At 47.4% G+C, this 12,528-nt stretch overlaps 1 protein-coding gene across 4 annotated transcripts in view; it reads left to right on the top strand.

Moving 5' to 3' along the window:
- Positions 1-304: 304 nt before the first annotated feature.
- Positions 305-12,528, top strand: part of ENTPD4 (ectonucleoside triphosphate diphosphohydrolase 4) — a 187,105-nt gene continuing 174,881 nt past the window's right edge. For 2 of the 4 annotated variants that reach the window (XM_069214124.1, XM_069214123.1), the window contains exon 1: positions 305-438. The gene's annotated coding sequence lies outside the window, so the exon portion shown is untranslated. The remainder of the gene's footprint in view (positions 439-12,528) is intronic. The other 2 variants (XM_069214122.1, XM_069214121.1) reach the window with 1 other exon arrangement.

The following is a 12,528-nucleotide window of genomic DNA, read 5'->3' as shown; positions in this document are numbered from 1 at the left end:
CTATTTTTGTTTATTAACCTTTCTAATATTCATAAAATAAAGAGCAAAATATTTTAACATTTAAAATATAATATAGGAGACGAAATTGCCATTCAGGCTTGATAAACTATTCAATTAAAAATAAAAATGTCACATTGTTCAAATAAAAAAAAAAGCTTACTTTCTAAGCAGGCTTTTTTAGTGAAGTTCCCTAGAGATCACGACGCTAAGAGGTGACCATCTAACTGAAGAAACTGGCGTACATTTCTTGGTGCTCTTTTCCTATATTCATCCGTCGTCGCTTTCCATGGCTCGAGAGCTCTGACGAGCCTATTCAGCACCGGGCCACGTTGCGTCAGTGTCAATGGGGCAGCTGTCAAGGGGTGAAGGCTTGTAGGGACCTGGTGGTGGCATCCGACGTCACCAAGAGACATGAAGGCCGGGTGACAGTGCGCAGTGGTGAGTTTTAGCAGTAAAATTAAAAAAAGAGGCGGGTTCAGTCACTTTCATGTTTGCGTTTGAATGTTTCTCGGGCACATCGGAGGCGGGAGGAGTGGGTATATAGGTGGGCGTATCGGGGATATGTTACATTTGTCAGAATGGGTGCCTTAGTGGCTAATATGTAGCAGTGTGGTTGTTGGTGTAAAGGATAACGCTATCAAATCGGCGAGTTTATGCAGGGGTAGGTGTAATTGTCTGAACGGAGGCGTTGGGTTATCGGAATCTTTGCTTATGGTTTTGCCTGAAATTGATGGGTTTCTGGTTTTAAAAAAATGGCTTAAGTGTATGTCTGAGAATAAACTGAAATGTAACTAGGAATGGGGTGGCCTGCTTATCTGTGACAATACACGGTGTCAAGATTGGGGTCGTAGGAGGCAATACATTTTATGGGGGGCGGGAGGCAGGGTGAGCCTTGGGGACTTTTCAATTGACCCTAGCTATATAAATCGCCCTTATAGCTGCCAAGTCTCCTAGATCCATGCATGATGTCGAGCTCCAGTCCAGGTTTTTTTCCATTGATTTTTGGGACTTGTAATTCTTTTTATTTTTTCATGGCATAAATAAGACTGCAAATCCTAGAATTCAAAGAAATTACCTGGACTGGAATAGCACATCACACATGGACCTGGGAAACTTGACAGGGATGTACCTGTTGTTAGGCAACTGCAGGTTCCGATAAATGTACACAATCATATAGTTTGAACATGGTATAGGAAGAAAGAAAGTCATGCTGTCGCAGTTTAAAAGTGGTTTATTGTTATTTACATTCACAGTGTAACTAGAACAAATGTGAAAAAAGCATGTTGATTAACCTTGCATCTTCATGCACCAAGCAAATAAAGGTAGGGTGTAAAAAGGAAGAACAAACCCTCTGTACCCCACACCTATAATGCCCTTTGCCTCATGCAAATTGAAACTGCACTGGATATATAAAAAGTGATCAGGTACAACAATTGTAAATTGTGCTCTGAAACCATAGTTCTAATAATACGTCTACTCTGTGTGATCTTGGGCAGCTCAGCTCAACTTCAGTCAAATCTGGGAGCATTTACACTGACAAAGCTTTTGGTGTTACAGGCTATATAAAATATGTTAGATTCTGTAATCCCTGTATAAATGACAGTCATTAATTTCTTTATAATCGGCTAGCTACTTGTGACACACCAAATCACCGATTATAAATAAACAACATCAGATCTGGAGTATTATAAGGTTATTACAGTTGAGGTCTGACGTCACAATGCCTTCTGCCAGAGCTAGCCAACAAGGTGAAAGGCAGGTCAGGTAACGGAGCACTATTAATGCAGCGGTTTAAAGCAACAACTGGAATGTTGCTTTTCTTCAGCTCTATTTTAATAGCGTACAATGACAGAAGCTACACACTAAGGTTTTAGGTGGTTTTTGGGAAAGTTGATGGTGTGAGCAGGTATTATATAGAATAAAGTACCCCCAGCATACATGATAACGATGCTAGTCACCTCAGAGTTCCATACCTTATAAACAAGCATTGGCAAAGCCAATTGGTTTTGCCTATGCAAGACCTATTAGCTTTGCCAATGTGTTTTAGCTATGTTGTACACTAGGGTGGCTAAAAGTTAATTGCGTAAAGGAGAATGGCGTGTCATAGACTGTCGTCGATTGGTGTGGCTTAGAGTATGGAGTAGTGTAACAGAGTGGAATGGCATAGGGTCATAGAGAGGAGATGCATAAAAACAGTGGAGTGGTGTAGAATGGAGTAAAGAAACATGGAGTGTTGTAGAGAGTTGAACAGAGTCTCGCTGAGTGTAGTACATTGTTGTATAGTGGAGTAGAGTATCATAGATTGAAGTGTCATAGAGTGGAGTAGTGTGTCGCAGAATAGAGTTGAGTAAAGTGGAATGAGGTGATGCAGAGAGAGTTGCGTAGAGAGTCACAGAATGGAGTAAAGTATTGTAGAGTTTAATGTAGTAGAGAGTCAGAGTAGAGTATCATGGAGTGTAATGTAGAGGGAAGTGTCGTAGAGTGATCTACAGTGAGTACAGTGGTGCAGAGTAGAATGGTTTTGAGTACAGTGGTGTAAAGTGCACTGGTTTTGATTAAAATGATGTAGTGTGCATTGATGTAGAGGCGCATAGAGTGGAATGGCACAGCATCGATTGCAGTGGTTCAGAGTGCTTTGTCATAGGGTGATGTGGTGCATGGTAGAGTGGTGTGATTCACGGTAGAGTGGAGTAGAGTGCAGTGGAGAAGTGTGCAGTGATGCGGAATAGAATGGCGTAGCATGTAGTGGCATAGATTGCATTGATGTAAATTGGGCTAGAGTTGAGTGGTACAGAGTAGAGTGCAGTGTTGCAGAGTAGGTTGTCGTAAAGGGCAATGGTGTAGAGTGGCATAGAGTGCATTGGCGTAGAGTACAGTGGTGCAGAGTACAATACAGTGGCGTCGTTTTGCAGAGTAGAGGTTCATAGAATCCAGTTATGTAGAGAGCAGTGGCGCAGAGTGCAGTGGTGCAGAGTAGAATAGAGTGGTGTAGGGTAGAGCATATTGGTAAACAGTAGGGTGTTGGCGAGTAGAGTATAGTGATGTAGAGTGGCTCAGGGTAGATTGGAGTCGCATAGCATAGAGTGGATTTGTATAGAGTACAGTGGCATAGAGTGTAGTGATGTAGAGTAGATCAGAGCTGCATAGAGTGTAGTGGGTCAGAGTACAGTGGCATAGAGTTCAATGGAGGAGAGTGTAATGTTGCAGATTAGAGGGTCGTAGAGTACAGTGGTGTATAGTTGAGTGCAGTGGTGCAGAGTAGAATGGGACAGAAAGCAGTGGAGTGCTGTGGTGCCGAGTAGATTGGCATAGAGTACATTGTTTTTGAGTAAAGTGGTTAAAAGTGCATCCGCATGGCGTGCACTAGTGTAGTGTGCATTGGTTACAGTAAAATAGCGTAGATTGCAGTGGCTTAGTGTAGAGTGGTGCAAAGTAGAGTGGTATAGAGTGGAGTGGTAAAGTGTAGATTGCAGTGGTATAGAATGCGGTGGCGTAGAATAACGCAGAGTGGTGCAAAGTAGAGGGGCATAGAGTAGAGTGGTGTTGAGCAGAGTGGCACAGAATAGAAAAGAGTGGTGTAGAGTGGATTGGCATGGAGTTGAGTAGTACAGAGTAAAGTGCATTAATGCAGAGTACAGTGGCAGAGAGTGCAGTGTTGTGGAGTAGAGTGAAGTGGTGCAGAGTGGAGTGGCCCTGACTGGAATGGTATAGAGTGCATTGGCATAGAGTAGAGTGGTACAGAGTAGAGTGGTACAGAGTAGAGTAGAAAGGTGTAGAATGGAGTGGTGCATAGTAGAGTGCAGTGACGTGGAGTGGCGTGAAGTGGAGTATGCATGGTGGGTAGCTCACTGCCATTACAAATAACACATCTTCAATTGAAATGACCATTATGCTTGCACAGATATACAGTTTTACCTATAAAAGTATATATTGCACAAATGTTAGTGTGTGGAAATGTCATTACCTAGTGTATTTGATATTATTTTGATCTTGTTGAATTATTTGTTTCCACCATATTTATTTATATTCTTACATTTCTGCACATTTCATTTACGTACATTTGTGTTGTGTGGTAGAAAAAAAATGCATCCTACATCCTTCCTCCAACACATGCCCAGTAGCCAGCATAAGTGTCAAATAAATCATCTCACGTTGAAACCAGAGAAAGAAGATAAACACCAAGCTCCATGGGAAGACAGAGCCTGTCATTTAACCTTGGTCTTTGAAAGCACAGCAAATGTGACAAGATAGGAAGAAAATTTAAAGGCCTGTTTACAGGATTCAATCACTGGTAGAAGGATATGGTAAACAAGGGATGCCCTACAGAAGGGGCATACTGAAGCTGGGCAAACAAATACAGCTAGCAAATAGAAACCAAGCAAATGTGAGTTACAAACCGCGTAGCCAATGATAACCAATGGGTGGAACGCTTTCCCAGGGAAGCTTTCTAAATGTCCTCTAAATGCCTTTAGCAAACCAGTGTAGGAGGCTGGACTGGCTTGTAGTGAGTACCAAGGGGTACTTGCACCAGGCCCAGTTATCCCTTATTAGTGTATAGGGTGTCTAGCAGCTTAGGCTGATAGATAATGGTAGCTTAGCAGAGCAGCTTGGGCTGAACTAGGAGACGTGTGAAGCTACTACAGTACCACAAGTGTCACTTGCACAATATCATAAGAAAACACAATACACAGTTATACTAAAAATAAAGGTACTTTATTTTTATGACAATATGCCAAAGTATCTTAGAGTGTACCCTCAGTGAGAGGATAGGAAATATACACAAGATATATATACACAATAGCAAAAATATGCAGTATAGTCTTAGAAAACAGTGCAAACAATGTATAGTTACAATAGGATGCAATGGGGAAACATAGGGATAGGGGCAACACAAACCATATACTCCAAAAGTGGAATGCGAACCACGAATGGACCCCAAACCTATGTGACCTTGTAGAGGGTCGCTGGGACTATTAGAAAATAGTGAGAGTTAGAAAAATAACCCTCCCCAAGACCCTGAAAAGTGAGTGCAAAGTGCACTAAAGTTCCCCTAAGGACAAAGAAGTCGTGTTAGAGGAATAATGCAGGAAAGACACAAACCAACAATGCAACAACTGTGGATTTCCAATCTAGGGTACCTGTGGAACAAGGGGACCAAGTCCAAAAGTCACAAGCAAGTCGGAGATGGGCATATGCCCAGGAAATGCCAGCTGTGGATGCAAAGAAGCTTCTACTGGACAGAAGAAGCTGAGGTTTCTGCAGGAACGAAAAGGGCTAGAGACTTCCCCTTTGGTGGACGGATCCCTCTCGCCGTGGAGAGTCGTGCAGAAGTGTTTTCCCGCCGAAAGAACGCCAACAAGCCTTGCTAGCTGCAAATCGTGCGGTTAGCGTTTTTGGATGCTGCTGTGGCCCAGGAGGGACCAGGAGGTCGCAAATTGGACCAGGAGGTAGAGGGGATGTCGAGCAAGACAAGGAGCCCTCTAAGCAGCAGGTAGCACCCGGAGAAGTGCCAGAAACAGGCACTACGAGGATGTGTGAAACGGTGCTCACCCGAAGTTACACAAAGGAGTCCCACGTCGCCGGAGACCAACTTAGAAAGTCGTGCAATGCAGGTTAGAGTGCCGTGGACCCAGGCTTGGCTGTGCACAAAGGATTTCCGGCGGAAGTGCACAGGGGCCGGAGTAGCTGCAAAAGTCGCGGTTCCCAGCAATGCAGTCTAGCGAGGTGAGGCAAGGACTTACCTCCACCAGACTTGGACTGAAGAGTCACTGGACTGTGGGGGCAACTTGGACAGAGTTGCTGGATTCGAGGGACCTCGCTCGTCGTGCTGAGAGGAGACCCAAGGGACCGGTAATGCAGCTTTTTGGTGCCTGCGGTTGCAGGGGGAAGATTCCGTCGACCCACGGGAGATTTCTTCGGAGCTTCTAGTGCAGAGAGGAGGCAGACTACCCCCACAGCATGCACCACCAGGAAAACAGTCGAGAAGGCGGCAGGATCAGCGTTACAGAGTTGCAGTAGTCGTCTTTGCTACTATGTTGCAGTTTTGCAGGCTTCCAGCGCGGTCAGCAGTCGATTCCTTGGTAGAAGGTGAAGAGAGAGATGCAGAGGAACTCGGCTGAGCTCTTGCATTCGTTATCTAAAGTTTCCCCAGAGACAGAGACCCTAAATAGCCAGAAAAGAGGGTTTGGCTACCTAGGAGGGAGGATAGGCTAGCAACACCTGAAGGAGCCTATCAGGAGGAGTCTCTGACGTCACCTGGTGGCACTGGCCACTCAGAGCAGTCCAGTGTGCCAGCAGCACCTCTGTTTCCAAGATGGCAGAGGTCTGGAGCACACTGGAGGAGCTCTGGACACCTCCCAGGGGAGGTGCAGGTCAGGGGAGTGGTCACTCCCCTTTCCTTTGTCCAGTTTCGCGCCAGAGCAGGGCTAAGGGGTCCCCTGAACCGGTGTAGACTGGCTTATCCAGAATTGGGCACATCTGTGCCCAAGAAAGCATTTCCAGAGGCTGGGGGAGGCTACTCCTCCCCTGCCTTCACACCATTTTCCAAAGGGAGAGGGTGTAACACCCTCTCTCAGAGGAAGTTCTTTGTTCTGCCATCCTGGGCCAGGCCTGGCTGGACCCCAGGAGGGCAGATGCCTGTCTGAGGGGTTGGCAGCAGCAGCAGCTGCAGTGAAACCCCAGGAAGGGCAGTTTGGCAGTACCAGGGTCTGTGCTACAGACCACTGGGATCATGGGATTGTGCCAACTATGCCAGGATGGCATAGAGGGGGCAATTCCATGATCATAGACATGTTACATGGCCATATTCGGAGTTACCATTGTGAAGCTACATATAGGTAGTGACCTATATGTAGTACATGCGTGTAATGGTGTCCCCGCACTCACAAAGTTCAGGAATTGGCTCTGAACAATGTGGGGGCACCTTGGCTAGTGCCAGGGTGCCCTCACACTAAGTAACTTTGCACCTAACCTTTACCAGGTAAAGGTTAGACATATAGGTGACTTATAAGTTACTTAAGTGCAGTGTAAAATGGCTGTGAAATAACGTGGACGTTATTTCACTCAGGCTGCAGTGGCAGGCCTGTGTAAGAATTGTCAGAGCTCCCTATGGGTGGCAAAAGAAATGCCTCAGCCCATAGGGATCTCCTGGAACCCCAATACCCTGGGTACCTCAGTACCATATACTAGGGAATGCGAAATTTCCTAGCTATCGTGAAGGAAAGTTTCAATTCTATTAAGGACACGGAGGCGAGGATTATGCATATCTTTCTTCACTTTTTATTAATCAGCAAGTTCAAAGTTAAACACAAAATGAACAGAAAAACTACAAGTTCCGTGAAGCCGCCGCCATGGTAACCAGTATCCAATGAGGTTCCACCATTCACGTTGGTATAAATAGCCTCAGCTGCGACACACTTCCTCGACTTCACTGCGGAAATCTTGTGCGAATTAACTGGGTGTAGTCTGGGAACCTAAGAAAATATAATATACGGGGAAATTAGGACCGAAACTGACAACATAATGTCGCATTTCAATGCCAGCAAAACCAGAATATATACATATGTGTCATAACCTGAATCACAACAACAAGCCTGAGACTATGAGCATCGTTGAAAGGAACTATATAGATGAACAAGGAAATAAATAAACAAATAAATAAGGTATACATGCAAATATACCACCTCAATATGAAGATACAAGAGTGCGGGTGGGCAGAAGACTCGAGAGTAGTATGTGGGTGGGATAATCCTCGCCTCCGTGTCCTTAATAGAATTGAAACTTTCCTTCACGATAGCTAGGAAATTTCGCATTCTATATCAGGACCGGAGGCAAGGATTATGCAAGTTCAAAGCTTACCAACCACCAGTGAGGCTGCCTCATGAATAGATTTAAAGTAGAACTTCTTAAAAGTAGATTCCGAAGACCAATCTGCGGCATGCATGATGTCTTCCAATCTACCCCCAACCTGTATGGCTTTCGAAGCCATGGCCCCCCGTGTAGAATGAGCGCCAAAAATTTGGATATCAATACCTGCCTCAGACAGGATCCAACGAATCCATCTGGCAATGGAAGGAGAAGAAACCGCCTTAAACGGCCTTTTAATGGAGATTAATAACTGGTTCTCACCTGGAGGTCGAAGATTCGCGGTGATTTCCTCATAGACTTTGAGACATCTAACCACGCATAATTTTGGGGAGTCAGGAAAAGAAGGATAGGCTACTGACCTGGTATTATTCTTCGTTCTCCTAGAAATAGTAAACGTGACTCCTTCCGGAGTAAAGACACGGGCTGATACATCCAGGGCCCTGATATCTGATACGCGTTTACATGAAATGAGGCATAAAAGCATGGCCAATTTGGCAGATAACTCCTTCCTGGATAAATACTGATTATCGCGCCAAGAGGACAAAAGATGCAGGACAATGTTTACATCCCAGATATTTGTATATCTAGCTTGAGGAGGTCTAGAAAGTCTGATACCTTTGAGGAGTTTACAGATCCATGGATGTTCTCCAACCGGAAGGTTGTTCAGAGGGGGGTGACCTGCAGATATAGCTGAGCGAAAATAATTAATCGTACAGTAAGCAAGACCAGACTCCGCTAATTCTGCAAGGAAATTTGCGATATCTGTAATACTGGCCCCCATGGGATCACAGTGTTTGTCCACACACCAACGAGACCATCTGTGCCATGCAGAACTGTATCGTTTGCATGTCCCAGGGGCCCAGGCCTGTGCAATGAAGTTTCTAGCTTCCTGCGAAAGTTGGCCGTCTTGCCAACGATGCCTGAAATCTTCCAAGCTATGAGAGAGAGATGACCCTGAAGGACCAGGGGGTGATAAGATCCCGACGGGTCCCGTAGGAGTGCAGAAAAATTTGGAAGACGCAGTGGGCACTCGCAAGAGAGCTCCAGAAGAGTCGGAAACCAAGCCTGAGACCTCCACCAGGGGGTTATTAGAACTATTGTCGCCTCCTGTCTGCGAACCTGAGCTGCAACTCGCGGGATCATAAGAAACGGTGGGAAAGCATAACCCTGAAGAGTCCCCCAATGTTGGCGAAACGCATCTACTGCCGCAGCTCCCGGATCCGGGCGCCAGCTGAAGTATTGGGGAAGGTGAGCATTCCACCTGGACGCAAAGAGGTCTACTGTGCAGGGACCCCAACGGGTCATGATCGCCTGAAAGACCGATCGGTTTAACTGCCAATCGCTGGAATCTGTGAGAAAACGGGAGTTCCAGTCCGCCAAAGCATTCTGGGCCCCCGGAAGATACTCTGCCGTGACCGAGACTTGGGGGCTCATTCTGAGCCCGCCTGGAGGTAGCCGCCAAATGACCGCACCGCGGTCAAAAGACCGCGGCGGCCATTCAGACATTTCCTCTGGGCCGGCGGGCGCTCTCCAAAAGAGCGCCCGCCGGCCCAGAGGAAATGCCCCTGAAACGAGGACGCCGGCTCAGAATTGAGCCGGCGTAGTTGCAGGGGTGCGACGGGTGCAGTTTGCACCCGTCGCGTATTTCAGTGTCTGCATTGCAGACACTGAAATACACAGTGGGGCCCTCTTACGGGGGCCCCTGCAGTGCCCATGCCATTGGCATGGGCAGGGGCCCCCAGGGGCCCCACGGCACCCCCTACCGCCATCCTGTTCCTGGCGGGAGACCCGCCAGGAACAGGATGGCGGTAGGGGGTGTCAGAATCCCCATGGCGGCGGAGCACGCTCCGCCGCCATGGAGGATTCCCCCGAGCAGCGGGAAGTCGGCGGGAGACCGCCGACTTTCCGCTTCTGACCGCGGCTGAACCGCCGCGGTCAGAATGCTCGTGGGAGCACCGCCAGGCTGTTGGCGGTGCTCCCGTGGTCGGTGGCCCTGGCGGCCACCGGCCGCCATGGTCAGAATGACCCCCTTGGTGTTGGAGACAAAAATGCCAGAAGTCCTTTGCTAGTTCCGCTAGAGCTCTCGATCGCGTCCCTCCTAGACGGTTTATGTACTGGACAGCCGATACATTGTCCATCCTGAGAAGAACCACACATGAGACTTTGTCTCGCGTTAGGGACTTTATCGCAAACGACCCTGCCAGGAGTTCCAGACAATTGATGTGCATGGTGAGCTCCTGTGGAGTCCAGCGTCCCCCAAACGAAATGTCCCCGCATCGAGCCCCCCATCCTTGGCGACTGGCATCTGACTCAATCACCAGATCCGGGGCTGCTCCAAAAATGGCTCTGCCATTCCATGCTTCCATGTGGTCCAGCCACCAAAATAATTCCGTTCTCGCTTCCTGAGAGAGGGAGATGAGCTCGGAATAAGTCACCCCTCGGCGAAGGTGGAAAGCCTTCAGGCGTTGAAGGGCTCTGTAGTGTAGGGGGCCTGGAAAAATGGCCTGAATTGAGGAAGAAAGCAGACCGACTACTCTGGCCAATTGGCGAAGGGAAATCCTGTCTCGCTGAAGGACCTTCCTCAGTTCCTTCTTTATTTTGGATATCTTGGTGGACGGAAGACTGAGGGATGCCGAACGAGAATCTATGAGAAAACCCAGGAAGACTAACGATTGGGTCGGAGAGAGCTCCGATTTTTGTTGATTGATTACGAACCCCAGATCCTGGAAAAGAGCAATAGTTGTGTTCAGATTGGCCAAAAGTTGAGATCTGGATTGATCCAATAAGAGGATGTCGTCCAGGTAAATGATGAGCCGTATGCCCTGCAACCGTAGTGTTTCCACCACTGGTTTGAGGAGTTTGGTAAAGCACCACGGGCCGACGAGAGGCCGAACGGGAGAGTGGTGAATTCGAATACCTGATTGTTCCAGACGAATTGTAGGAATCTGCGATGAGGGGAAAAAATTGGGACGGTGAGGTAAGCGTCCTTGAGATCGAGGCGCACCATCCAGTCCCCTTGTAACAGGAGGTCTCTGAGCAAATGAATACCTTCCATCTTGAAATGCCTGTAAACAACCCATTCGTTGAATGCTCGAAGATTGATTACGGGCCGAAACCCCTTGTCCTTCTTTTCTACTAAGAAGATATTGCTTATAAAACCCCTGGGGTGCCGGGAAGAGAGGGCTATGGCTCCCTTGTCCAGAAGGTCCCGAACCTCTAAATCTATGAGTTTGCAGTCTGCTGCAGAAAACACTATCGGTGGTGGCAGTTTCACCTGAATAGGGGTGCCCCAGAATTCTATTTGAAACCCTGAGACCGTCTGTAAAACCCAAGCGTCTGATGTAATACGTCTCCAGTTGTCCTTGAAACTCCGCAATCTCCCTCCGAAATTTTGAGGGGAAAAAGGGATAAGGCTTACCAGAGGGACCTCCTGGGGCATTGGCTGCACCACGTGCGGATCTGGACGCTCTGCCTTTTCCCCTTCCTCTGTTGGGGAAGAACGTTCCCTGTCGGCCATCACGCCACCCGTTGTTTCGGTAGGAACCGGGGCCTTGTTGGTAAGGACGTCCGGAAGAGCGACCCCTGCCTCGTCCGGCCCCGCCAAAAACCTTACTGGGAAAAATCTTTTTAATGGAAGACTGGGCTTTATCCAGAGCCGAAAAAGTAGCAACAAATTTACCCAGCTCCTTAACAAAAGGATCACCAAATAAATTGCCTTGGGCAATAGCCCCTGCCTCCGAGTTTGAAAGTTCACCCAATTTGGGATCGATTTTAATTAATAAAGATCTGCGCCGTTCCACCGAAATGGCACAGTTCGCATTGCCCAGAAGACAGACAGCTCTCTGAGCCCATCCTGCGACAATGTCTGTTTGCAGGGGAGTGTTTGAATGTTTGGCGCGTTCTGCCAGTTGAATGATCTGTGTGAGGGGTCCCAAGACATCCAGAAGCTTGTCCTGGCATGCCTTCCAGGAGCGGTCTATCCCTTTCTTGGGATCTGTAGGAAAGTACCATCTTGCCTGGCATGTTACCCCCATTTTTCACTGTATATATGTTGTTTTAGTTGTATGTGTCACTGGGACCCTGGTAACCCAGGGCCCCAGTGCTCATAAGTGTGCCTGAATGTGTTACCTGTGTAGTGACTAACTGTCTCACTGAGGCTCTGCTAATCAGAACCTCAGTGGTTATGCTCTCTCATTTCTTTCCAAATTGTCACTGACAGGCTAGTGACCATTTTTACCAATTTACATTGGCTTACTGGAACACCCTTATAATTCCCTAGTATATGGTACTGAGGTACCCAGGGTATTGGAGATCCTTATGGGCTGCAGCATTTCTTTTGCCACCCTTAGGGAGCTCTGACAATTCTTACACAGGCCTGCCACTGCAGCCTGAGTGAAATAACGTCCACGTTATTTCACAGCCATTTTACACTGCACTTAAGTCACCTATATGTCTAACCTTTACCTGGTAAAGGTTAGGTGCAAAGTTACTTAGTGTGAGGGCACCCTGGCACTAGCCAAGGTGCCCCCACATTGTTCAGAGCCAATTCCCTGAACTTTGTGAGTGCGGGGACACCATTACACGCGTGCACTACATATAGGTCACTACCTATATGTAGCTTCACCATGGTAAATCCGAATATGGCCATGTAACATGTCTATG

Source organism: Pleurodeles waltl, chromosome 11 (assembly GCF_031143425.1).
Source record: "Pleurodeles waltl isolate 20211129_DDA chromosome 11, aPleWal1.hap1.20221129, whole genome shotgun sequence".
Taxonomy (NCBI): domain Eukaryota; kingdom Metazoa; phylum Chordata; class Amphibia; order Caudata; family Salamandridae; genus Pleurodeles; species Pleurodeles waltl.
This window is presented reverse-complemented; position numbering and strand designations above follow the sequence as displayed.